Raw genomic sequence first — 24,997 nt, 5'->3', positions numbered from 1 at the left:
TGGTCCCGGCTGTACCCAACGATCTTCTAGCTTAGGGAGACTTCGCTTCTCCCAGAAGGCACCTGGAATATGCAAATTAGCCTCCTGAAGCTTGAATCCCTGGTTTGGTGATGCTTTCGAAGCAGCTGGTCCCGGCTGTACCCAACGATCTTCTAGCTTAGGGAGACTTCGCTTCTCCCAGAAGGCACCTGGAATATGCAAATTAGCCTCCTGAAGCTTGAATCCCTGGTTTGGTGATGCTTTCGAAGCAGCTGGTCCCGGCTGTACCCAACGATCTTCTAGCTTAGGGAGACTTCGCTTCTCCCAGAAGGCACCTGGAATATGCAAATTAGCCTCCTGAAGCTTGAATCCCTGGTTTGGTGATGCTTTCGAAGCAGCTGGTCCCGGCTGTACCCAACGATCTTCTAGCTTAGGGAGACTTCGCTTCTCCCAGAAGGCACCTGGAATATGCAAATTAGCCTCCTGAAGCTTGAATCCCTGGTTTGGTGATGCTTTCGAAGCAGCTGGTCCCGGCTGTACCCAACGATCTTCTAGCTTAGGGAGACTTCGCTTCTCCCAGAAGGCACCTGGAATATGCAAATTAGCCTCCTGAAGCTTGAATCCCTGGTTTGGTGATGCTTTCGAAGCAGCTGGTCCCGGCTGTACCCAACGATCTTCTAGCTTAGGGAGACTTCGCTTCTCCCAGAAGGCACCTGGAATATGCAAATTAGCCTCCTGAAGCTTGAATCCCTGGTTGAGTGCCAATGTGAAATCTGTCTCCATACCAACATGCTGGGCACTCAATGCTTCCTCTTTGAGATTATGCAGTGACTGTTTCAAGAGACACGGCTGCAGGATGGTTACACTGATAATAGCCTGATCACTGCTCACGTGCTTAGAGCAGTACTCAAAGTTCTCAAGAACCTCACAAATGTCAGCAATCCACACCCATTCAACAGTTGTTATATGTGGTGGCTGATTCTCAGTCTGACGGGCATGTTGAAGCTGGTATTCAGCTACTGTCCTATGCTGCTCACTAATCCTCACCTCGGAGTGGCCAAGCTTGGGTCATATGTCTCTTGTGACAGATAATGGTGGGAGGAAGATGAACCAGCTTCAGGATTGGATGGGACAGGCTTCTATGTATCGACAGTAGACTGTGTGGTTGTGGAAGATTTGTTGCTGCTTGACAAATACATAAAGGCTTTGTCTGCTATCCAAGACAGAATCTGCTCTCGCTCTTCTAGCTTCCACACACATTTATGATCCAGACTGGGAAATTTTTTCAGGAACATAATGGATGCATCAAGCTTGTTCTGACCTGACACAGACTCAGTGTCTTCTCGCACACCACTGTAAACACCAGGTCCACATCACTGTCCCTTAGCAACAGTCTTTCTTGGCATTTTGGGTTTCGCTCACAGATTTTCAGATGGTGATGGCACAAGCCAAGGTAGCTGTCACAGCCAAAATCGTGCGGAAAATGACCCGGTGCGTGCTTGGTAGCAGGCAGAAGGAAATGTTTGGACTACTGCTTTGCATAGGGCACTAAAAGCCTTTTTAAGTGGACTATTGTGGAAAGCAGAAGGCAGGCTGTGACCACAGATACAGTGGGGAAAATTACCTGGTGCGTGCTTGGTAGCAGGCAGTAGGAAATGTTTGGACTATTGCTTTGCATAGGGCACTACCCGCCTTTTTAAGTGGACTAATACGGACTGAAAAAGGCAGGCGGTGACCACAAAAACAGCAGGGAAAATGGCCTGGTTCGTGTTTGGTAGCAGGCAGTAGTAAATGTTTGGACTACTGCTTTGCATAGGGCACTAAACGCCTTTTAAGTGGACTAATGTGGACAGTAAAAGCCAGGCTCTGACCCCCAAAACAGTGAGGAAAATGGCCTGGTGCATGCTTGGTAGCAGGCAGTAGTAAATGTTTGGACTACTGCTTTGCATAGGGCACTACACCCCATTTTAAGTGGACTAATGTGGACAGCAGAAGCCAGGCTCTGACACCAAAAATAGCAGGGAAAATAGACCGGTGCTTTAGAAAAAAAAAGGCAGCACTAAATGTTAGTATTCTGGGTGCTGGAAAAATATTGCTTTGCCTATATCAAGAGCTGTTTTAAGATGGACACTTTAACCTCTCCCTACCTAATACACAGTCTCTCCCTCCCTCCCTCTACTCTGACTTTGTTGTGGATCTTCAGCTATGAAAAGAGGTATTTTTGGTGGTATTAAAGGGAACCTGTCACCCCGAAAATCGCGGGTGAGGTAAGCCCACCGGCATCAGAGGCTTATCTACAGCATTCTGTAATGCTGTAGATAAGCCCCCGATGTTACCTAAAAGAGGAGAAAAAGACGTTAGATTATACTCACCCAGTCCCGCTGCTGGTCCGGTCAAACGGATGTCTCTGGTCTGCTGTGGCGCCTCCCATCTTCATTCCAAGACGTCCTCTTCTGATCTTCAGCCACGGCTCCGGCACAGGCGTACTTTGTCTGCCCTGTTGAGGACAGAGCAAAGTACTGCAGTGCGCAGGCGCCGGGCCTCTCTGACCTTTCCGGCGCCTGCACACTGCAGTTCTTTGTTCTGCCCTCAACAGGGCAGACAAAGTACGCCGGAGCCGGAGCCGTGGCAGAAGATCAGAAGAGGACGTCTTGGAATGAAGATGGGAGGCGCCGCAGCGGACCAGAGACGCCCATCCGACCGGACCAGCAGCGGGACTGCCCCTGGGTGAGTATAATCTAACGTCTTTTTCTCCTCTTTTAGGTAACATCAGGGGCTTATCTACAGCATTACAGAATGCTGTAGATAAGCCCCTGATGCCGGTGAGCTTACCTCACCCGCGATTTTTGGGGTGACAGGTTCCCTTTAAGGAGCTATTGACCGGCTCCTTTAAACTTTCCCTGCTCGAGTATCTTTCCCTACTCTACACTGACCTAGTATACGCTGCAGGTAGCCCTGAAAAGGGCTTTTGTGTTATCAAGAGGCCTAAAGAATCTCCCTAGCAGCTGAGCGATCTCTCCCAACTTCTCATTCAGTCATTACACTACAGGTTCGGGGGAAGTTGGAAGGAAGCTTTGTTTCCCAAAGATCGTAGAGCAATACTAGGACTGCAATACAAGGACATATGCAATAGCTAATCAGCAGCCAGTCAACAAATGGCAGCTATTGAACATTAATTCAATGACAATAAGGGTGAACACTCATTCTCACATGAACTCTAGCTCTTGTCCCTGGGTCTACTGAAAAAATATGTCTGGATAAATCAGATTAAATGCGATGTTGCCACAGATGGGGATGAGGAAGCGAAGGCCATGCATACCAGGATGGGGATAAGGAGGTCATGCACATCAGGATTGGGATGAGGAGTCCATGCATACCAGGATAGGAATGAGGGTGCCATGCATACCAGACTTAAACTTGAGTTAATACATTTTCACACTGTTTTGTCGTAAAATTAGGTGCCTCGGTTTATATTCTGGTAATCTTATACTGAAGTGTATATGGTAATTCTTCACAATAACAGTAATTTTAACTAGGGGTGCCCAAACCTCATGCCACTGTATTTGTATGTGTTTATAACATATAGATATGTGTGTGTGTGTGTGTGTGTATATACTGCCCTGTCTTGTTAGGTATAGTGCAGCACCCCAGAGATCTGATCGTTGCAGTATGACACTCTGCCACTAAGGGGAGTGATGGTACGTCTGATGGCACTGAAGGAATTCTACTGACCAGGTATCACCAGCACACATTACACTTCACACTCCGGCCACTAGGGGGAGCAAAGGGCTTTATTTATTGGGCCACTCCTCACACTGGTAAAACTAAGGGTTGGATAGGAAGTTAGTCAGAAGCTGACTGGGTTGGATTCAGGCAACATCCCGTGGCAGGGGGTGTTGCAGGGAGAAGACACAGGGGGGTCCCTGTCAGGCGTGGGAACCTGGCAGGCACCTAGCGACCAGAACAGAACGTTATGGAACCGCGCCTGCACACCCCGCGGCGGTATCCTAAGAAAGAGACACGAAGCGAAGGATATTGTGGAACAGTGAGAAACGAGATCAAGCACAAAGGAGAGCCAGTAGGAGTCGTGCCGTGAGACCGAGGCAACATCCTACTGAGGCGCGTACTACTACATCCTACTGTGGCCGGAACACCGAGGGAGTAACTGACTCTACGCTTTACTTCAAACTCTGCAGGACAGTTAATTATAGGTTGGCTGTCTCACCTAAACACCTACGAAGACATAGGGGGCAACAGTGGGATAGGGGCGTCTCTAGGGTCCCGGAAGAACTCCAGGCCTTCACGTCATACGGGTGCGTCCTAGCCATAACATACCTGGGGGACGTTGAACTAGAAACATCTGGAACGAATTAGAAAGAACGAATGAACGAGAACAGAAGTTGTGAGGACTATTCCGAATGCTCAGCAGGGTAGCACTACAACACACAGGCGCTATTGGTAGGCAACGATTTCCACCTGCAAAGGGAATTCTGGATGTGCCCATCGGACCGGCCGGTCTCAGATAGCCCTGTTAAACGTGCTCTGGATTGTGGATCCTGAAGTCTTCAGTATAGAGGTAAAGAGGCTGCAACCTTGTGTCCTCGTTATTGACTGCACCTCACACCATCACCATCCACCTCACTGGGAAGCCCTGGGGACATACTTCACCTGTGGGAAGGTATACCATCCAGCTGCCATTCCATCACCCCAGCGGACCCCACAGCAGCGTCGGTCACCCTGACCGAACACCACAGGTGGCGTCACGAAACCTTGACAGACTCCTATCACCTTTTATTGGACGCCCCTTAGCACGGTCGCGGACCGGGTCTAGCCACCGTGACAGCCTCAGAACCGAACCAGAGAGGCCCAGTACCAAGAACTCGTGGCCCTGTGTCTGGGGGCGCTCCAATAGCACTTTCCATTACATATTATTGTGCTCTCTTGATATTATTGATAATTATAGTGCACTGCCTTTATTTCATAGCTTTCTCTCTTGTTAGATATAAAATGAAATGACTGTTGATAGAACATGGTAAAGCTACTTTTCTAATGGTGGAGGCTGATGGACTGGTCTTGTCAGATGCTGTTGCATCAGCAGTCATTTTATTTTGTACCTATCAAGAGAAGATTATGTAATAAAGAAAGGACAGTGAATAACAAAAATAATGAGAATACACTATGTAAGGGTGGGTGCTATACATAACGAGCTGTTAAGATATAATAATGGGACGGCGCTGTACATAACAACAGAGGACACAATATAATAAGGAACAGCACTATACATAACTAGAAAGTACTCTATATACTAAGGGATGGTGTTATATATAACAAGACAGTACACTACATACTGAGGGACTCTGCTTTACATAATGAAGCTACTTTCTTTTATGTGACTGATGTGTCTGTGTGCTGCCCGATTTTTTTCCATGCAAAGACCTATTGAGCATGTCCTATTCTGATCCTCAGAATCGGAATCAGAATAGACCATTTTCTGACCCTCATGGGTCTCATTCTCGAATTTGTAATTTTCACAGATGTGTGAATGGATCTTTGAACCTCTTAGTTAATGTGCCGTCCAAGAAATAAAATCTGGCAGCATACAGATATTTCACATGTGTGTGAATTTAGCATAAGGGAGGTTTACAGATAACAGAATTACTCCAAGTCAAACAGTACAGATGCAGAAGAAATATTTCCATCTAGTGACTTACATCTGATGTCTCTTCTGATTTGTTTTTTTATATGTTTCTTCACCATCTGGTCTGACCTTCATGTTAACATCTTCCAGCCACAACTCATCTTTTCACACTAATCACCATGACCCCCCAAAAAACAAGGTCACATATAGTATATGCAAACATTTGCCTCCTGCATAAGAAAAATTCCCTCATGCAAATATGTATTACACCGTTAATATAGAATCAATGACACAACATTCAAAATATAAATGGGTCAGCTAGTGCTTTGCCTACATTAACTAAACTTCTGCCACCCAATAAATATAAATTAATCGGCCATTATGACTCTCCCCCAATTATTTCCAAGGCTATAAGCACACGTTGCATTTTTTTTTTTTTTTGCAGAAAATAGCATTTTACAGCACATGCAAAGTGAATGAGATCTCTGAAATCTCATGCATATGTTGCTTAATTTTTCCTTGCAGATTTACAGCAGATGCGAATCTGCAGTATGTCAATTCTTGTAGAGTATTTCATATATTTCGTCCATTCTAATGAGTAAGGAAAAATATGCAACAAAAACATTTGTCAAAAATGCATATTTTATGCAATGGTTTTCCTGTTAACACATCATGTTTTACAGCTAAATTTTCCTGAAAGTTTGCATCTAGCCTTAGGCTGGTTTCACATTTGCATTTTTTTTGCGTTTTTGCGGTAAAAAACGCATGCGTTTTTTCCCCCTATATTTAACATTAAAAACGCATGCGTTTTTTGCATGCGTTTGACGCGTTTTTGCAACGCATGCATTTTTCTCTGCATGCGTTGTGTTGCAGAAATGCAACATGTAGTAATTTTTGCGGCTTTTTTTGGGCAAAAAAACGTATTGATGTCTATGTAAACGCATGCGTTTTTAAGCACATGCGTTTGCATGCGTTTTTATAGAAAAAACACAAGAAAACACCGTAACCCAAGCTCTAACCCTAACACGAACCCTAACAAAACTCTAACCCAAACTCTAACACAAACTCTAACACAAACTCTAACACAAACCCTAACACAAACCCTAACCCTAACCCTAAGGGATCCCTAAGGGTTAGGGTTAGGATCCCTAGGGTTAGGGTTAGGATCCCTAGGGTTAGGGTTAGGGCTAGGGTTAGGGTTTGTGTTAGGGTTTGTGTTAGAGTTTGGTTTAGAGTTTGGGTTAGAGTTTGGGTTAGGGTTTGTGTTAGGGTTAGGGTTAGGGTTAGAGTTTGGGTTAGAGTTTGGGTTAGGGTTTGGGTTAGGGTTAGGGTTAGAGTTTGGGTTAGGGTTAGGGTTTGTGTTAGAGTTTGTGTTAGAGTTTGTGTTAGAGTTTGTGTTAGGGTTACAGTTAGGGTTAGGGTTTGTGTTAGAGTTTGGGTTAGAGTTTGGGTTAGGGTTTGGGTTAGGGTTTGTGTTAGGGTTAGGTGTTATGATCTGGTGATTAAGAAGCGACATGCGTCTAGCTCTGAGCAGGTGGCAACTATACTGACCGCAGTCCCTAAGCTCAACACAACACTAGAAGCAGCCGTGGAATACTCCTAACTCGGCCTAGGCATCTCATCACAGCCTAAGAGCTATCTACCCCTAAAGATAGAAGCAGGAAAACTATCTTGCCTCAGAGAAAATCCCCAAAGGATAGATTAGCCCCCCACAAATAATGACTGTGAGAGGAGAAGGAAATGACATACGTAGTATGAAACAAGATTTAGCACAGGAGGCCACTTCTAGCTAGATAGAAAATAGTACAGGACAGAACGCTGTGCGGTCTGTTGTAAATTCTGTGGCTGAATTCACTCCTGTGGTCACAAGTGGTACTGCAGCTTCTGAGCTTCCTCCCTCAGGTGTTCTGGTGAGCTCGTTAACTGCTTCATTACTTAACTCCGCCTGATGCTGCTATCCTTGCTCCTTGTCAATGTTTCAGTGTTGGATCTGAGCTTCTCCTGATTGTTCCTGTGACCTGCTGCTCTGTATAGCTAAGTGCTTTTTGCTTTTTTGTTGCTTTTTTTCTGTCCAGCTTGTCTTTTGTTTTGCTGGAAGCTCTGAGACGCAAAGGGTGTACCGCCGTGCCGTTAGTTCGGCACGGTGGGTTTTTTTTGCCCCCTTTGCGTGGTTTTGCTTTAGGGTTTTTTGTAGACTGCAAAGTTCGCTTTACTGTCCTCGCTCTGTCCTAGAATATCGGGCCCCACTTTGCTGAATCTATTTCATCCCTACGTTTTGTCTTTTCATCTTACTCACAGTCATTATATGTGGGGGGCTGCCTTTTCCTTTGGGGAATTTCTCTGGGGCAAGTCAGGCCTATTTTTCTATCTTCAGGCTAGCTAGTTTCTTAGGCTGTGCCGAGTTGCCTAGGTAGTTGTTAGGCGCAATCCACAGCCGCTTTTAGTTGTGTTTAGGATAGGATCAGGTGTGCAGTCTACAGAGTTTCCACGTCTCAGAGCTCGTTCTTGTATTTTTGGGTATTTGTCAGATCACTGTGTGCGCTCTGATCGCTAAGCACACTGTGTTTCTGGATTGCCTTCATAACACCTGTCATTAGCAAACATAACAGTACAAGGAGCCAAACTAATGATTCTCAATAGAGGGAAAGAAATAGTTCTGACATCATTTTTTTTTTTTTTCTGCTCTGTGTTCACTTTTTTTTTTTCCCCTAGACATTTGGGTGATTCTGGACACAGGTGTGGACATGGATATTCAGGGTCTGTGCTCTTCAATGGATAATCTCGTTATAAATGTACAAAAAATTCAAGATACTATTGATCAGAAATCTATGTTAGAACCAAGAATTCCTATTCCTGATTTGTTTTTTGGAGATAGAACTAAGTTTCTAAGTTTCAAAAATAATTGTAAGCTATTTCTGGCCTTGAAACCTCATTCTTCTGGTAATCCTATTCAACAGGTTTTGATTATTATTTCTTTTTTGCGCGGCGACCTTCAAGACTGGGCATTTTCTCTTGCGCCAGGAGACCCTGCATTGAGTAGTGTCGATGCGTTTTTCCTGGCGCTCGGATTGCTGTACGATGAGCCTAATTCAGTGGATCAGGCTGAGAAAAATTTGCTGGCTTTGTGCCAGGGTCAGGATGATATAGAAGTATATTGTCAGAAATTTAGGAAATGGTCAGTACTCACTCAGTGGAATGAATCTGCGCTGGCAGCTTTGTTCAGAAAGGGTCTCTCTGAGGCTCTTAAGGATGTCATGGTGGGATTTCCTATGCCTGCTGGTTTGAATGAGTCTTTGTCTTTGGCCATTCAGATCGGTCGACGCTTGCGCGAGCGTAAATCTGTGCACCATTTGGCGGTACTGCCTGAGGTTAAACCTGAGCCTATGCAGTGCGATAGGACTATGACTAGAGTTGAACGGCAGGAATACAGACGTCTGAATGGTCTGTGTTTCTACTGTGGTGATTCCACTCATGCTATTTCTGATTGTCCTAAGCGCACTAAGCGGTCCGCTAGGTCTGCCGTCATTGGTACTGTACAGTCCAAATTCCTTCTGTCCATTACCTTGATATGCTCTTTGTCGTCGTTTTCTGTCATGGCGTTTGTGGATTCGGGCGCTGCCCTGAATCTGATGGATTTGGATTATGCTAAACGTTGTGGGTTTTTCTTGGAGCCTTTGCGGTGTCCTATTCCATTGAGAGGAATTGATGCTACACCTTTGGCCAAGAATAAACCTCAATACTGGGCCCAGCTGACCATGTGCATGGCTCCTGCACATCAGGAAGTTATTCGCTTTCTGGTGTTGCATAATCTGCATGATGTGGTCGTGTTGGGGTTGCCATGGCTACAAACCCATAATCCAGTATTGGATTGGAATTCCATGTCGGTATCCAGCTGGGGTTGTCAGGTGGTACATGGTGATGTTCCATTTTTGTCGATTTCGTCATCCACCCCTTCTGAGGTCCCAGAGTTCTTGTCTGATTATCAGGATGTATTTGAAGAGCCCAAGTCCGATGCTCTACCTCCGCATAGGGATTGTGATTGTGCTATCAATTTGATTCCTGGTAGTAAATTCCCTAAAGGTCGATTATTTAATTTATCCGTGCCCGAACACGCCGCTATGCGCAGTTATGTGAAGGAATCCCTGGAGAAGGGACATATTCGCCCATCGTCATCACCACTGGGAGCAGGGTTCTTCTTTGTAGCCAAGAAGGATGGTTCGCTGAGACAGTGTATTGATTACCGCCTTCTTAATAAGATCACTGTTAAATTTCAGTATCCCTTGCCATTGTTATCTGACTTGTTTGCTCGGATTAAGGGGGCTAGTTGGTTCACTAAGATAGATCTTCGTGGTGCGTATAATCTGGTGAGAATCAGGCAAGGAGATGAATGGAAAACTGCATTCAATACGCCCGAGGGTCATTTTGAGTATCTAGTGATGCCGTTCGGACTTGCCAATGCTCCATCTGTGTTTCAGTCTTTTATGCATGACATATTCCGTGAGTATCTGGATAAATTCCTGATTGTTTACTTGGATGACATTTTGATCTTCTCAGATGATTGGGAGTCTCATGTGAAGCAGGTCAGAATGGTTTTTCAGGTCCTGCGTGCTAACTCTTTGTTTGTGAAGGGATCAAAGTGTCTCTTCGGTGTGCAGAAAGTTTCATTTTTGGGGTTCATCTTTACCCCTTCTACTATCGAGATGGATCCAGTTAAGGTCCAAGCCATCCAGGATTGGATTCAGCCGACATCTCTGAAAAGTCTGCAAAAGTTCCTGGGCTTTGCTAATTTTTATCGTCGCTTCATCTGTAATTTTTCTAGCATTGCCAAACCATTGACCCATTTGACCAAGAAGGGTGCTGATTTGGTTAATTGGTCTTCTGCTGCTGTGGAAGCTTTTCAGGAGTTGAAGCGTCGTTTTTGTTCTGCCCCTGTGTTGTGTCAGCCAGATGTTTCTCTTCCGTTCCAGGTCGAGGTTGATGCTTCTGAGATTGGAGCAGGGGCGGTTTTGTCACAGAGAGGTTCTGATTGCTCAGTGATGAAACCATGTGCTTTCTTTTCCAGGAAGTTTTCGCCCGCTGAGCGTAATTATGATGTGGGCAATCGAGAGTTGCTGGCCATGAAGTGGGCATTCGAGGAGTGGCGTCATTGGCTTGAAGGAGCTAAGCATCGCGTGGTGGTATTGACTGATCATAAGAACTTGACTTATCTCGAGTCTGCCAAGCGCTTGAATCCTAGACAGGCCCGTTGGTCGTTATTTTTTGCCCGCTTCGACTTTGTGATTTCGTACCTTCCGGGCTCTAAAAATGTGAAGGCGGATGCTCTGTCTAGGAGTTTTGTGCCCGACTCTCCGGGTTTATCTGAGCCAGCGGGTATCCTCAAGGAAGGAGTCATTGTGTCTGCCATCTCCCCTGATTTGCGGCGGGTGCTGCAAAAATTTCAGGCGAATAAACCTGATCGTTGTCCAGCAGAGAAACTGTTCGTCCCTGATAGGTGGACTAATAAACTTATCTCTGAACTTCATTGTTCGGTGTTGGCTGGTCATCCTGGAATCTTTGGTACCAGAGAGTTAGTGGCTAGATCCTTCTGGTGGCCATCTCTGTCACGGGATGTACGTACTTTTGTGCAGTCCTGTGGGATTTGTGCTAGGGCTAAGCCCTGCTGTTCTCGTTCCAGTGGGTTGCTTTTGCCCTTGCCGGTCCCAAAGAGGCCTTGGACACATATTTCGATGGATTTCATTTCTGACCTTCCCGTTTCTCAAAAGATGTCAGTCATTTGGGTGGTCTGTGATCGCTTTTCTAAAATGGTCCATCTGGTGCCCTTGGCTAAATTGCCTTCCTCCTCTGATTTGGTACCTTTGTTCTTTCAGCATGTGGTTCGGTTGCATGGCATTCCTGAGAATATTGTTTCTGACAGAGGTTCCCAGTTTGTTTCAAGGTTTTGGCGAGCCTTTTGTGGTAGGATGGGCATTGACCTATCCTTTTCCTCGGCTTTCCATCCTCAGACTAATGGCCAGACCGAACGAACCAATCAGACCTTGGAAACATATCTGAGATGTTTTGTTTCTGCAGACCAGGATGATTGGGTGTCCTTTTTGCCGTTGGCTGAGTTCGCCCTTAATAATCGGGCCAGCTCGGCTACCTTGGTTTCTCCATTTTTTTGCAATTCTGGGTTCCATCCTCGTTTCTCTTCAGGACAGGTTGAGTCTTCGGACTGTCCTGGTGTGGATTCTGTGGTGGATAGGTTGCAGCAGATCTGGACTCAGGTAGTGGACAATTTGATCTTGTCCCAGGAGAAAGCTCAACTTTTCGCTAATCGCAGACGCCGTGTGGGTCCCCGACTTCGTGTTGGGGATCTGGTTTGGTTATCTGCTCGTCATATTCCTATGAAGGTTTCCTCTCCTAAATTTAAACCTCATTTTATTGGTCCGTATAGGATTTCTGAGGTTCTCAATCCTGTGTCTTTTCGTTTGACCCTCCCAGACTCCTTTTCCATACATAATGTATTCCATAGGTCGTTGTTGCGGAGATACGTGGCACCTATGGTTCCATCTGTTGAGCCTCCTGCCCCGGTTTTGGTGGAGGGGGAATTGGAGTATATTGTGGAGAAGATTTTGGATTCTCGTGTTTCTAGACGGAAACTCCAGTATCTGGTTAAATGGAAGGGTTATGCTCAGGAAGATAATTCCTGGGTTTTTGCCTCTGATGTTCATGCTTCCGATCTTGTTCGTGCCTTTCATGCGGCTCATCCTGGTCGGCCTGGGGGCTCTGGTGAGGGTTCGGTGACCCCTCCTCAAGGGGGGGTACTGTTGTGAATTCTGTGGCTGAATTCACTCCTGTGGTCACAAGTGGTACTGCAGCTTCTGAGCTTCCTCCCTCAGGTGTTCTGGTGAGCTCGTTAACTGCTTCATTACTTAACTCCGCCTGATGCTGCTATCCTTGCTCCTTGTCAATGTTTCAGTGTTGGATCTGAGCTTCTCCTGATTGTTCCTGTGACCTGCTGCTCTGTATAGCTAAGTGCTTTTTGCTTTTTTGTTGCTTTTTTTCTGTCCAGCTTGTCTTTTGTTTTGCTGGAAGCTCTGAGACGCAAAGGGTGTACCGCCGTGCCGTTAGTTCGGCACGGTGGGTTTTTTTTGCCCCCTTTGCGTGGTTTTGCTTTAGGGTTTTTTGTAGACTGCAAAGTTCGCTTTACTGTCCTCGCTCTGTCCTAGAATATCGGGCCCCACTTTGCTGAATCTATTTCATCCCTACGTTTTGTCTTTTCATCTTACTCACAGTCATTATATGTGGGGGGCTGCCTTTTCCTTTGGGGAATTTCTCTGGGGCAAGTCAGGCCTATTTTTCTATCTTCAGGCTAGCTAGTTTCTTAGGCTGTGCCGAGTTGCCTAGGTAGTTGTTAGGCGCAATCCACAGCCGCTTTTAGTTGTGTTTAGGATAGGATCAGGTGTGCAGTCTACAGAGTTTCCACGTCTCAGAGCTCGTTCTTGTATTTTTGGGTATTTGTCAGATCACTGTGTGCGCTCTGATCGCTAAGCACACTGTGTTTCTGGATTGCCTTCATAACACCTGTCATTAGCAAACATAACAGCGGTCAGTAATAAAAACTAGAAAAAGTCCACCGCAGAGAAATGCAAAAATGTCCACACCTGACTAAAGGTGTGGAGGGCAAACTCTGCTGCCCAGAGCTTCTAGCTTAGCTGAATAGATCCATACTGAAAAGCTGGACAAATGAACAAAAACAAAGAAAGAGCTGAACAACAAATCCACAACAAGAGAACCGCAAAAGGACAAGCAAGGACTTAGCTTTGATGAACTGGTCAGAGTGTCAGGAAAGTCCAAGAGCAATGACTCCAGGCAGGAACAATTGACAACTGGCATTGAATGAGGGATAAGGCCAGACTAATATAGCCGAGCCAGAAAGACGATCAGTGAAAACAGCTGCTGAAGCTAAATCCAAGAAGCAGCCATACCACACAAAACCACAAGAGGGAGCCAAAGAGCAGAACTCACAAAAATGCTACTTACAACCACCGGAGGGAGCCCAAGAGCGGAATTCACAACAGTACCCCCCCTTAAGGAGGGGTCACCGAACCCTCACCAGAGCCCCCAGGCCGATCAGGATGAGCCAAATGAAAAGCACGAACCAAATTGGCGGCATGAACATCGGAGGCAACAACCCAAGAATTATGCTCCTGGCCATAACCCTTCTACTTGACAAGATACTGAAGCTTCCGCCTCGAAAAACGAGAATCCAAAATTTTCTCAACCACATATTCCAACTCCCCCTCAACCAACACCGGGGCAGGAGGATCAACAGATGGAACAACGGGCACCACATATCTCCGCAACAAAGATCTATGGAAAACATTGTGGATGGCAAAAGAGGCTGGAAGGGCCAAACGAAAAGACACAGGATTGATAATCTCAGAAATCTTATAAGGATCAATAAACCGAGGCTTGAACTTAGGGGAAGAAACCTTCATAGGAACATGACGAGAGGACAACCAAACCAAACCAAATCCCCCACACGAAGCCGAGGACCAACACACTGACGGCGGTTAGCAAAACGCTGAGCCATTTCCAGGGACAACGTCAAATTGTTTACCACATGGGTCCAAATCTGCTGTAACCTGTCCATCACAAAATCAACACCAGGACTATCAGAAGGCTCAACCTGCCCTGAAGAAAAACGAGGATGGAAACCAAAATTACAAAAGAAAGGCGAAACCAAAGTAGCCGAACTGACCCGATTATTAAGGGCAAACTCGGCCAACGGCAAGAAAGTCATCCAATCATCCTGATCAGCAGACACAAAGCATCTCAAATAGGTTTCCAAGGTCTGATTAGTTCGCTCAGTTTGGCCATTGGTCTGAGGATGGAACGCCGAAGAAAAAGACAAATCAATACCCATCCTAGCACAAAAGGCCCGCCAAAACCTGGAAACAAACTGGGAACCTCTGTCAGACACAATATTCTCCACAATGCCATGCAAACGAACCACATGCTGAAAAAACAATGGAACCAAATCAGAGGAGGAAGGCAATTTAGGCAAAGGTACCAAATGGACCATTTTAGAGAACAGGAAGATCCAAAATAAAATCCATGGAAATATGCGTCCGAGGCCTCTCCGGGATGGGCAAAGGCAAAAGCAGCCCACTAGCGCGGGAACAGCAAGACTTGGCTCGGGCGCAAGTCCCACAGGACTGCACAAAAGCACGGACATCGCGCGACAAGGAAGGCCACCAAAAGGACCTAGCAACCAAATCTCTGGTACCAAAAATCCCAGGATGACCAGCCAACACTGAACAATGGACCTCAGAAATCACCTTACTCGTCCATCTATCAGGAACAAACAGCTTCCCCACAGGACAGCGGTCAGGCCTATCAGCCTGAAATTCCTGAAGCACCTGCCGCAAATCAGGGGAGATGACAGAAAGAATCACCCCTTCCTTCAGAATGCCAACTGGCTCAAGGACTCCAGGAGAATCCGGCAAAAAACTCCTAGAGAGGGCATCCGCCTTAACATTCTTAGATCCTGGAAGATATGAGACCACAAAATCAAAACGGGAGAAAAACAGGGACCACCGAGCCTGTCTAGGGTTCAGCCGCTTGGCCGACTCAAGGTAAATCAAATTCTTATGATCGGTCAAGACCACAATGCGGTGCTTGGCTCCCTCAAGCCAATGTCGCCACTCCTCAAATGCCCACTTCATAGCCAACAACTCCCAATTGCCGACATCATAATTGCATTCCGCAGGAGAAAACTTTCGGGAAAAGAAGGCACATGGCTTCATCAAGGAACCATCAGAATTCCTCTGTGACAAAACGGCCCCTGCCCCAATCTCAGAAGCATCAACCTCAACCTGAAAAGGAAGAGAAACATCCAGTTGACGCAACACAGGGGCAGAAGTAAATCGGCGTTTAAGCTCCTGAAAGGCCTCAACAGCCTCGGAGGACCAATTAGTCACATCAGCGCCTTTCTTCGTCAAATCGGTCAGGGGTTTAACCACACTAGAGAAGTTGGCAATGAAACGGCGATAAAAATTAGCAAAGCCCAAAAATTTCTGAAGGCTCTTCACAGATGTGGGTAGAATCCAGTCATGAATGGCTTGGACCTTAACAGGATCCATTTCTATAGACGAAGGAGAAAAAATAAACCCCAAAAAAGAGACCTTTTGAACTCCAAATAGGCACTTAGACCCCTTCACAAATAGAGCATTATCACGAAGGATCTGGAATACCATCCTGACCTGCTTCACATGAGACTCCCAATCATCGGAAAAAATCAAAATATCATCCAAATGCACAATCAAGAATTTGTCAAGATAATTGCAGAAAATATCATGCATGAAAGACTGGGACACAGATGGAGCATTAGAGAGCCCAAATGGCATCACAAGGTATTCAAAATGGCCTTCGGGCGTATTAAATGCAGTCTTCCATTCATCACCCTGTTTAATACGAACAAGATTATATGCCCCTCGAAGGTCAATCTTGGTAAACCAACTAGCCCCCTTAATCCTAGCAAACAAATCAGAGAGCAAAGGTAAAGGGTATTGGAATTTGACCGTGATCTTATTAAGAAGGCGATAATCAATACAGGGTCTTAAGGAGCCATCCTTCTTGGCAACAAAAAAGAATCCCACTCCCAATGGTGACGAAGACGGCTGAATATGCCCCTTCTCTAAAGACTCCTTAACATAGCTCCGCATGGCGGCATGCTCTGGCACAGACAGGTTGAAAAGTCGGCCCTTAGGGAACTTACAGCCAGGAATCAAGTCAATAGCACAATCACAGTCCCTATGTGGAGGAAGGGAACTGGACTTGGGCTCATCAAATACATCCTGGAAATCTAACAAAAATTCAGGAACATCAGAAGAGGGGGAAGAGGAAATTGACATCAAAGGAACGTCACTATGTACCCCTTGACAATCCCAACTAGTCACAGACATTGATTTCCAATCCAGCACTGGATTGTGTACTTGTAACCATGGAAAACCCAGTACAACAACATCATGTAAATTATGCAACACCAGAAAGCGGCAATCTTCCTGATGTGCAGGAGCCGTGTACATAGTCATCTGAGTCCAGTACTGAGGTTTATTCTTGGCCAATGGTGTATCATCAATACCCCTCAAGGGTATGGGACTCTGCAAAGGCTGCAAAGAAAAACCACAGCGCCTAGCGAATTCTATGTCCATTATGTTCAGAGCAGCGCCTGAATCCACAAATGCCATGACAGAAAAAGATGACAATGAGCAATTCAGGGTCACAGACAGGAGAAACTTAGGCTGCACAGTACTAATGGTAACAGATCTAGCGACCCTCTTAATACGCTTAGGGCAATCAGAAATAGTATGAGCAGAATCACCACAGTAAAAACACAGCCCATTCTGACGTCTGTATCCCCTCTGTTCCGCTCTAGTCAAAATCCTATCACAATACATGGGCTCAGGACTTTGCTCAGAGGACACTGCCATATGGTGCACCACTTTGCGTTCGCGCAGGTGCCGATCAATCTGAATGGCCAGAGACATAGATTCGCTCAAACCAACAGGTGTGGGAAACCCCACCATAACATCTTTAAGGGCTTCAGAAAGACCCTTTCTGAAAATTGCTGCCAGAGCGTCCTCATTCCATTTAGTGAGCACAGACCATCTTCTAAATTTCTGGCAGAATAATTCTGCCGCTTCCTGACCCTGACACAGGGCCAACAGTGTTTTCTCAGCATGCTCTACAGAGTTAGGTTCGTCATACAATAATCCGAGCGATTGAAAAAATGCATCTACACTAAGCAATGCCGGATTCCCTGACTCAAGTGAGAATGCCCAGTCCTGAGGGTCACCACGCAGTAGAGAAATATCTATCTTTACTTGCTGATTGGGGTCACCAGAGGAACGGGATTTCAGAGCAAAAAACAATTTGCAGTTATTTTTAAAGTTCAAAAACTTAGATCTATCCCCGTAAAACAAATCCGGAGTAGGAATTCTAGGCTCTAAGGCCGGAGTCTGAACCACATAATCTTGAATACTCTGTACCCTTGCAGCAAGGTGCTCCACACGAGAACATAAACTCTGAACATCCATGCCTGCATCCAAATCCCGAATCACCCAGAGATCAAGAGGAAGGAAAAAGACAAAACAAACTATAGAAAAAAAAATGGCTCAGAACTCTTTTTCTCTTCCTTCTTTTGAGAGGCATTCAGCTCATTTTTGGCCAGTTGTACTGTTATGATCTGGTGATTAAGGAGCGACATGCGTCTAGCTCTGAGCAGGTGGCAACTATACTGACCGCAGTCCCTAAGCTCAACACAACACTAGAAGCAGCCGTGGAATGTTCCTAACTCGGCCTAGGCATCTCGTCACAGCCTAAGAGCTAACTACCCCTAAAGATAGAAGCAGGAAAACTATCTTGCCTCAGAGAAAATCCCCAAAGGATAGATTAGCCCCCCCACAAATAATGACTTTGAGAGGAGAAGGAAATGACATACGTAGTATGAAAGAAGATTTAGCACAGGAGGCCACTTCTAGCTAGATAGAAAATAGTACAGGACAGAACGCTGTGCGGTCAGTAATAAAAACTAGAAAAAGTCCACCGCAGAGAAATGCAAAAATCTCCACACCTGACTAAAGATGTGGAGGGCAAACTCTGCTGCCCAGAGCTTCCAGCTTAGCTGAATAGATCCATACTGAAAAGCTGGACAAATGAACAAAAACAAAGAAAGAGCTGAACAACAAGTCCACAACAAGAGAACCGCAAAAGGACAAGCAAGGACTTAGCTTTGATGAACTGGTCAGAGTGTCAGGAAAGTCCAAGAGCAATGACTCCAGGCAGGAACAATTGACAACTGGCATTGAATGAGGGATAATAATAATCTTTATTTTTATATAGCGCTAACATATTCCGCAGCGCTTTACAGTTTGCACACATTATCATCACTGTCCCCGATGGGGCTCACAATCTAAATTCCCTATCAGTATGTCTTTGGAATGTGGGAGGAAACCGGAGTGCCCGGAGGAAACCCACGCAAACACGGAGAGAACATACAAACTCTTTGCAGATGTTGTCCTTGGTGGGGTTCGAAAAAAGAAGAGAAAAGAATGGACTAAACAAGGCCTGCACACCGTATGATATAGAAAATTAACAACACATTTTATTTAACACCACAAAAAAGCACATAAAAACACTTAAAAATACAAACTGTATATAACACCCTAATACATCCTGATAGAACTGCAGCAAATATACATAAATGTAGACAGGCCTAAATAAACATATAGTATCATATAATAACAGTAATATAAGCACCACAAATCACTGGGAGATCAAAGTAATGCTCAAATCCGGGGGAGGCATACATGAAAACCCTAGACCCCCTATAGGCAATCAAATACCCCAGAGTGTGGTATAAAGAAAAAACCTATCTCTCAGTTGGTAACGTATAAAATGTCCAGAAAAAAAAAAAAGCCTAGAGAGACCCTATCGAAGCTCCCCTGCAGAAAATAAAAGTGGCATGTGCCAAAAGCATACTCAGCTGAATCTGAGATATAATTCCTGGGAGCCAGGAGGCCAAAAAGGCTAGAGTAATGCTGCAGATCGTCACATGAATGGACGGCAAATGGCAGGGAGAGGGTGTGGGAAGAAGGCCCCACGCGTATCGCCGCCACAGCGGCTTCGTCAGGGGAAGTATGGTTGTGTGGTGAATACAGCGTATATATATAGAGACCATAATCATGTAGATAACATACCGGTGCGTCGCATGGACCAGGGAGGAGGAGGACGGAAGTGGCGTACAGCCGCACCAAGAGAGAGAGGTAGGGCAAAAGCAACGGAGGCCTCCGCAGTACAGAGATGGCGCCTGTGCAGACGCGGCTCAGAAAATGAGCCGCGCTGCACATGCGCCGAGCGCCAATAGCCCATAGAGGCCCACAGAAACAAAGTGGAAGAACGAAATGAGCCGCCGTGAGATGGGTAAAGGGGAGAATACAATAAAGCCGCACAGGGCTGGCAATATGTCATGTCCAAGGAGCCTATATGATGGAGAGTAAAAGAATGTTAAGCATGTGAAAATAACATAGTCCACAATACATTATAATAAAGCTGCACGTGACTAGCCATATGCAATGTCTAGAGAACCTATATAATAAGGAGGTAAGGGGATGTTAAACATGTGAAAGTAACACAATCCAAATATAGAGCATACAAACAATGGAAAATGGCCATTGCAGAAGGACACAGGGAAAAAGGGAGAGATGGGCTCAATGGCATGGTATCCATGTGTGCCAAGGACCAGGGATATGGAGAAAATAAATATATATATATATATATATATATATATATATATATATATATATATATATATATAAACATAATGACCATAGAGTAATTAAACTACATTCAGTCATGAAGTGTTTAAATACTAATCCAACCTTTATTAACACATAAACAGTACAAAACATTAAAACAGTGCCTCAAAGTCAGATAAAACTTTAAATTTCAAGATAAGCGAACAGAGCAGCAGGTATATCCCACCTAAATAATTAAAATTCATCCTTTATGGAATACACATTGCACATATCCATATACTGCTTCAGTGGAGCCTGGGACGAGAAATCCCACCTAACAACCAATGTCACCCAGGCACATGCTACAAAATATTCTGTCCACCGTAGGATAACTTCCCTGTCACATTACAAAAAGGCATTGCACAAGGATAAATAAGCGATCTGTTCAATACATATTACCTTGGTTGAAACCGCTGCTCTCCTGCCTCGTGGCACGCTATATCTTGACTGGGCCCAGGCTCCACTGAAGCAGTATATGGATATGTGCAATGTGTATTCCATAAAGGATGAATTTTAATTATTTAGGTGGGATATACCTGCTGCTCTGTTCGCTTATCTTGAAATTTAAAGTTTTATCTGACTTTGAGGCACTGTTTTAATGTTTTGTACTGTTTATGTGTTAATAAAGGTTGGATTAGTATTTAAACACTTCATGACTGAATGTAGTTTAATTACTCTATGGTCATTATGTTTATATTAATTGTGGAGTGTGGCCCATTCACTACCTGAGGAAATGGGTTGGTGCGTGGTGTTCAATATATATATATATGTATATATATATATATATATATATATATATATATGGCCATAAACTACCCAAAAACCAAATTTATTCATATATATAAATCAGATATCCAAAAACGGCATCATATGACATTAGGTAGTAGGGATATAAATATATAAGGATGAAACCCCCCCCCCCTGGCCCCCATTGCCATACACATGGCCTATGCTTATAGCTGTGAAGGACACATATCACAGCAAATAGGCAGGATGAACAAAGGGTACACCTAAATAGCTGTAGCTGATGGGTTGAGCCACAAAGTGTCAAAATAAAATCAAAAACCACGACAAAGCGAAATGGGAAAAAGTCCAGAATAATGCCAGGTCATGTACAGGAGAAATCCAACAATCCAACAATTAGTTTATGGTCATATATATATATATATATATATTTTCTCCATATCCCTGGTCCTTGGCACACATGGATACCATGCCATTGAGCCCAACTCTCCCTTTTTCCCTGTGTCCTTCTGCAATGGCCATTTTCCATTGTTTGTATGCTCTATATTTGGATTGTGTTACTTTCACATGTTTAACATCCCCTTACCTCCTTATTATATAGGTTCTCTAGACATTGCATATGGCTAGTCACGTACAGCTTTATTATAATGTATTGTGGACTATGTTATTTTCACATGCTTAACATTCTTTTACTCTCCATCATATAGGCTCCTTGGACATGACATATTGCCAGCCCTGTGCGGCTTTATTGTATTCTCCCCTTTACCCATCTCACGGCGGCTCATTTCGTTTTTCCACTTTGTTTCTGTGGGCCTCTATGGGCTATTGGCGCTCGGCGCATGCGCAGCGCGGCTCATTTTCTGAGCCGCGTCTGCACAGGCGCCATCTCTGTACTGCGGAGGCCTCCGTTGCTTTTGCCCTACCTCTCTCTCTTGGTGCGGCTGTACGCCACTTCCGTCCTCCTCCTCCCTGGTCCATGCGACGCACCGGTATGTTATCTACATGATTATGGTCTCTATATATATACGCTGTATTCACCACACAACCATACTTCCCCTGACGAAGCCGCTGCGGCGGCGATACGCGTGGGGCCTTCTTCCCACACCCTCTCCCTGCCATTTGCCATCCATTCATGTGACGATCTGCAGCATTACTCTAGCCTTTTTGGCCTCCTGGCTCCCAGGAATTATATCTCAGATTCAGCTGAGTATGCTTTTGGCACATGCCACTTTTATTTTCTGCAGGGGAGCTTCGATAGGGTCTCTCTAGGCTTTTTTTTTCTGGACATTTTATACGTTACCAACTGAGAGATAGGTTTTTTCTTTATACCACACTCTGGGGTATTTGATTGCCTATAGGGGGTCTAGGGTTTTCATGTATGCCTCCCCCGGATTTGAGCATTACTTTGATCTCCCAGTGATTTGTGGTGTTTATATTACTGTTATTATATGATACTATATGTTTATTTAGGCCTGTCTACATTTATGTATATTTGCTGCAGTTCTATCAGGATGTATTAGGGTGTTATATACAGTTTGTATTTTTAAGTGTTTTTATGTGCTTTTTTGTGGTGTTAAATAAAATGTGTTGTTAATTTTCTACATCATACGGTGTGCAGGCCTTGTTTAGTCCATTCTTTTCTCTTCTTTTTGGTTATATATATTAGTGGACTTGGCACTGCACCCGTTTTACTTTATAATATACAGCAAGAGTGCACCCTTAATTTGCTATTTGTACTTGGTGGGGTTCCAGCGCTGCAAGGCTGCAGTGCTAACCACTGCGCCACCGTGCCGCCCCAAGGCCAGACTAATATAGCTGAGCCAGAAAGACTATCAGTGAAAACAGCTGCTGAAGCTAAATCCAAGAAGCAGCCATACCACTCAAAACCACAAGAGGGAGCCAATGAGCAGAACTCACAAAAATGCTACTTACAACCACCGGAGGGAGCCCAAGAGTGGAATTCACAACAGTTAGGGTTAGGGTTTGTGTTAGGGTTAGGGTTTGTGTTAGAGTTTGTGTTAGAGTTTGGGTTAGGGTTTGTGTTAGGGTTAGGGTTTGTGTTAAGGTTTGTGTTAGAGTTTGTGTTAGGGTTAGGGTTTGTGTTAGGGTTAGGGTTTGTGTTAGGGTTTGTGTTAGAGTTTGTGTTAGAGTTTGTGTTAGGGTTAGGGTTTGTGCTAGGGTTTGTGTTAGAGTTTGTGTTAGAGTTTGGGTTAGAGTTTGGGTTAGAGTTTGGGTTAGGGTTTGTGTTAGGGTTAGGGTTAGAGTTTGTGTTAGGGTTAGGGTTTGTGCTAGGGTTTGTGTTAGAGTTTGTGTTAGAGTTTGGGTTAGAGTTTGGGTTAGAGTTTGGGTTAGGGTTTGTGTTAGGGTTAGGGTTAGAGTTTGGGTTAGGGTTAGATTTTGGGTTAGGGTTAGGGTTAGGATCCCTAGGGTTACTAGGGATCCTAACCCTAACCCTAACCCTAGGTATTTATGTTTATAGTGGGTTTTCTAGTTGATTTTGATGATTGGCAGCTGTCACACACTTCTCATCATGCGTTTCATAAAGGCAAACGCAGGAAAAAACGCGTTTAAACACATCAAAACGCCGCATTTGCGTTAAAACATGCAAAAACGCATGCGCCTAAAAAACGCTGCGTTTAAACGCGTTTTTTCACCAAATGCGTTTGCGTTTTAAACGCTGCGTTTCTAAACGCAAATGTGAAACCAGCCTTAGTCCAAGTCACCCTACGCATTCATTATAAGTCTCTAATAGCGTCATAATGAATTATTGGGGTGGGAGAAAACATTATCAGCATCTTATAATTAATTGGGTGGTCTGTGAGGATGCTTTCAGGTACTTATCATCCCCACCTACCTGCCAGTTCATTACAAGTCTCTGATAACATCTACTTCAACCCCTTAATTCATTAGAATCCCAGTATAACTTCCTCCACCACGCCGTAGAGAGCATCCTTTCCCATCCTTCAATTCATTACAAAGTGTCCTATCCCCCTTACTCCTTTCTCTTCCACTCCACTATTCATTATAAATCCCTGATAGCATCATAGCGACTTGGGGGGTGGGAGAAGACAATATCAGGGCCTTATCATGAATTGGGGTGGGGAGAACGCTATCAGGAATTTAGCATATTCCCTCTACCACCCAATTCATTATAAATCCAAATCTAACATTCCTCCTCACTGTTCATATTATAACCTTGAAACCATCCTCTTACTCCCATCCCAACACTTTCCCAAGCCCCTCTTTGTCCTCTCCACAGTGTATTGAAAAAAAGAATTCACTCAGCTCTCTGTATGTTCCTCAGTGGCATCGCTTCTTTCCTCCTCTTGGGTACTTAAGTGACACAAGCGCACGGCGTGTTAATGTCAACACTCCATGCACGCCTGCATCACAGAGAAACTGCCAAGCAGAAAACTGAGGGCAGTTTCCTGTGGATCCACTGCCATTCTTTACTGTAGGCAGCGGAGCTGCAGGAATTCTCCTTGCAAAGCCAGAGGCCTATGATAAAGGCAATCTGGCCGAGAGTCCCAAAGAGCCTCAGGCTCAGAGCCATTGTCCAGATTGCCCTCATTTTAATCAGTATTGCAAGAGCCCTCCTCTACCTCTGGGCCCTGTTATGTCTACTACTGTATCAAACGATCAGGCAACCAACCAATGGTCTCAGAGGTTATTCTGGCATGTATGGCATGTGACTGCTGAAGCCAGTGATTGACTTTAGTGGACTCCTGCATGTGTCCAGCTGTAGGAACAAAGAATGGAGGCAGAGAAACAGTGGGACATTTGAAGTCTTATAATAGTGTTATTATGTTGTAGGTATTAACTGTTGTCATGCAAAATTCATAAGCTGCCAGATAAGCAACTTTTTTGTTCTCTTAGGATTTTTAGAGGATATTTCTAATTTTTATGTCTCTATTACTATTCAGCACATCTCAAATCTTACTTCAATTGCAATATTCTTATGTTTTTCATGATATCAAGTAAGATATTATATGAGACAATCATGAGTAGTACTTTCATTTTTGAAACAAAAATATTTGAAAAAAAAAAGCAGAAAAAAAGCAACCGTATTTACCAACACAGGCTTAACTGAAAAAAATGTACTGGAGTATGAGTTAATAAGCATGAAAATATAGGAGCATGTTCACATTGGCTATTAAACAGACAGAACCTAAGATAGACTCAAAATTACGTATACCCTGCTGTAAGTAAATAAGTAAATGCAATAATGCATATACATAACATGGGATAGTTAGTAAACAACATTTTTGATCAAAAAAAGCGTAAAAGCCATCCC

This window comes from Ranitomeya imitator, chromosome 7, assembly GCF_032444005.1.
Source record: "Ranitomeya imitator isolate aRanImi1 chromosome 7, aRanImi1.pri, whole genome shotgun sequence".
In the NCBI taxonomy this organism is placed as follows: Eukaryota; Metazoa; Chordata; class Amphibia; order Anura; family Dendrobatidae; genus Ranitomeya; species Ranitomeya imitator.
This window is presented reverse-complemented; position numbering follows the sequence as displayed.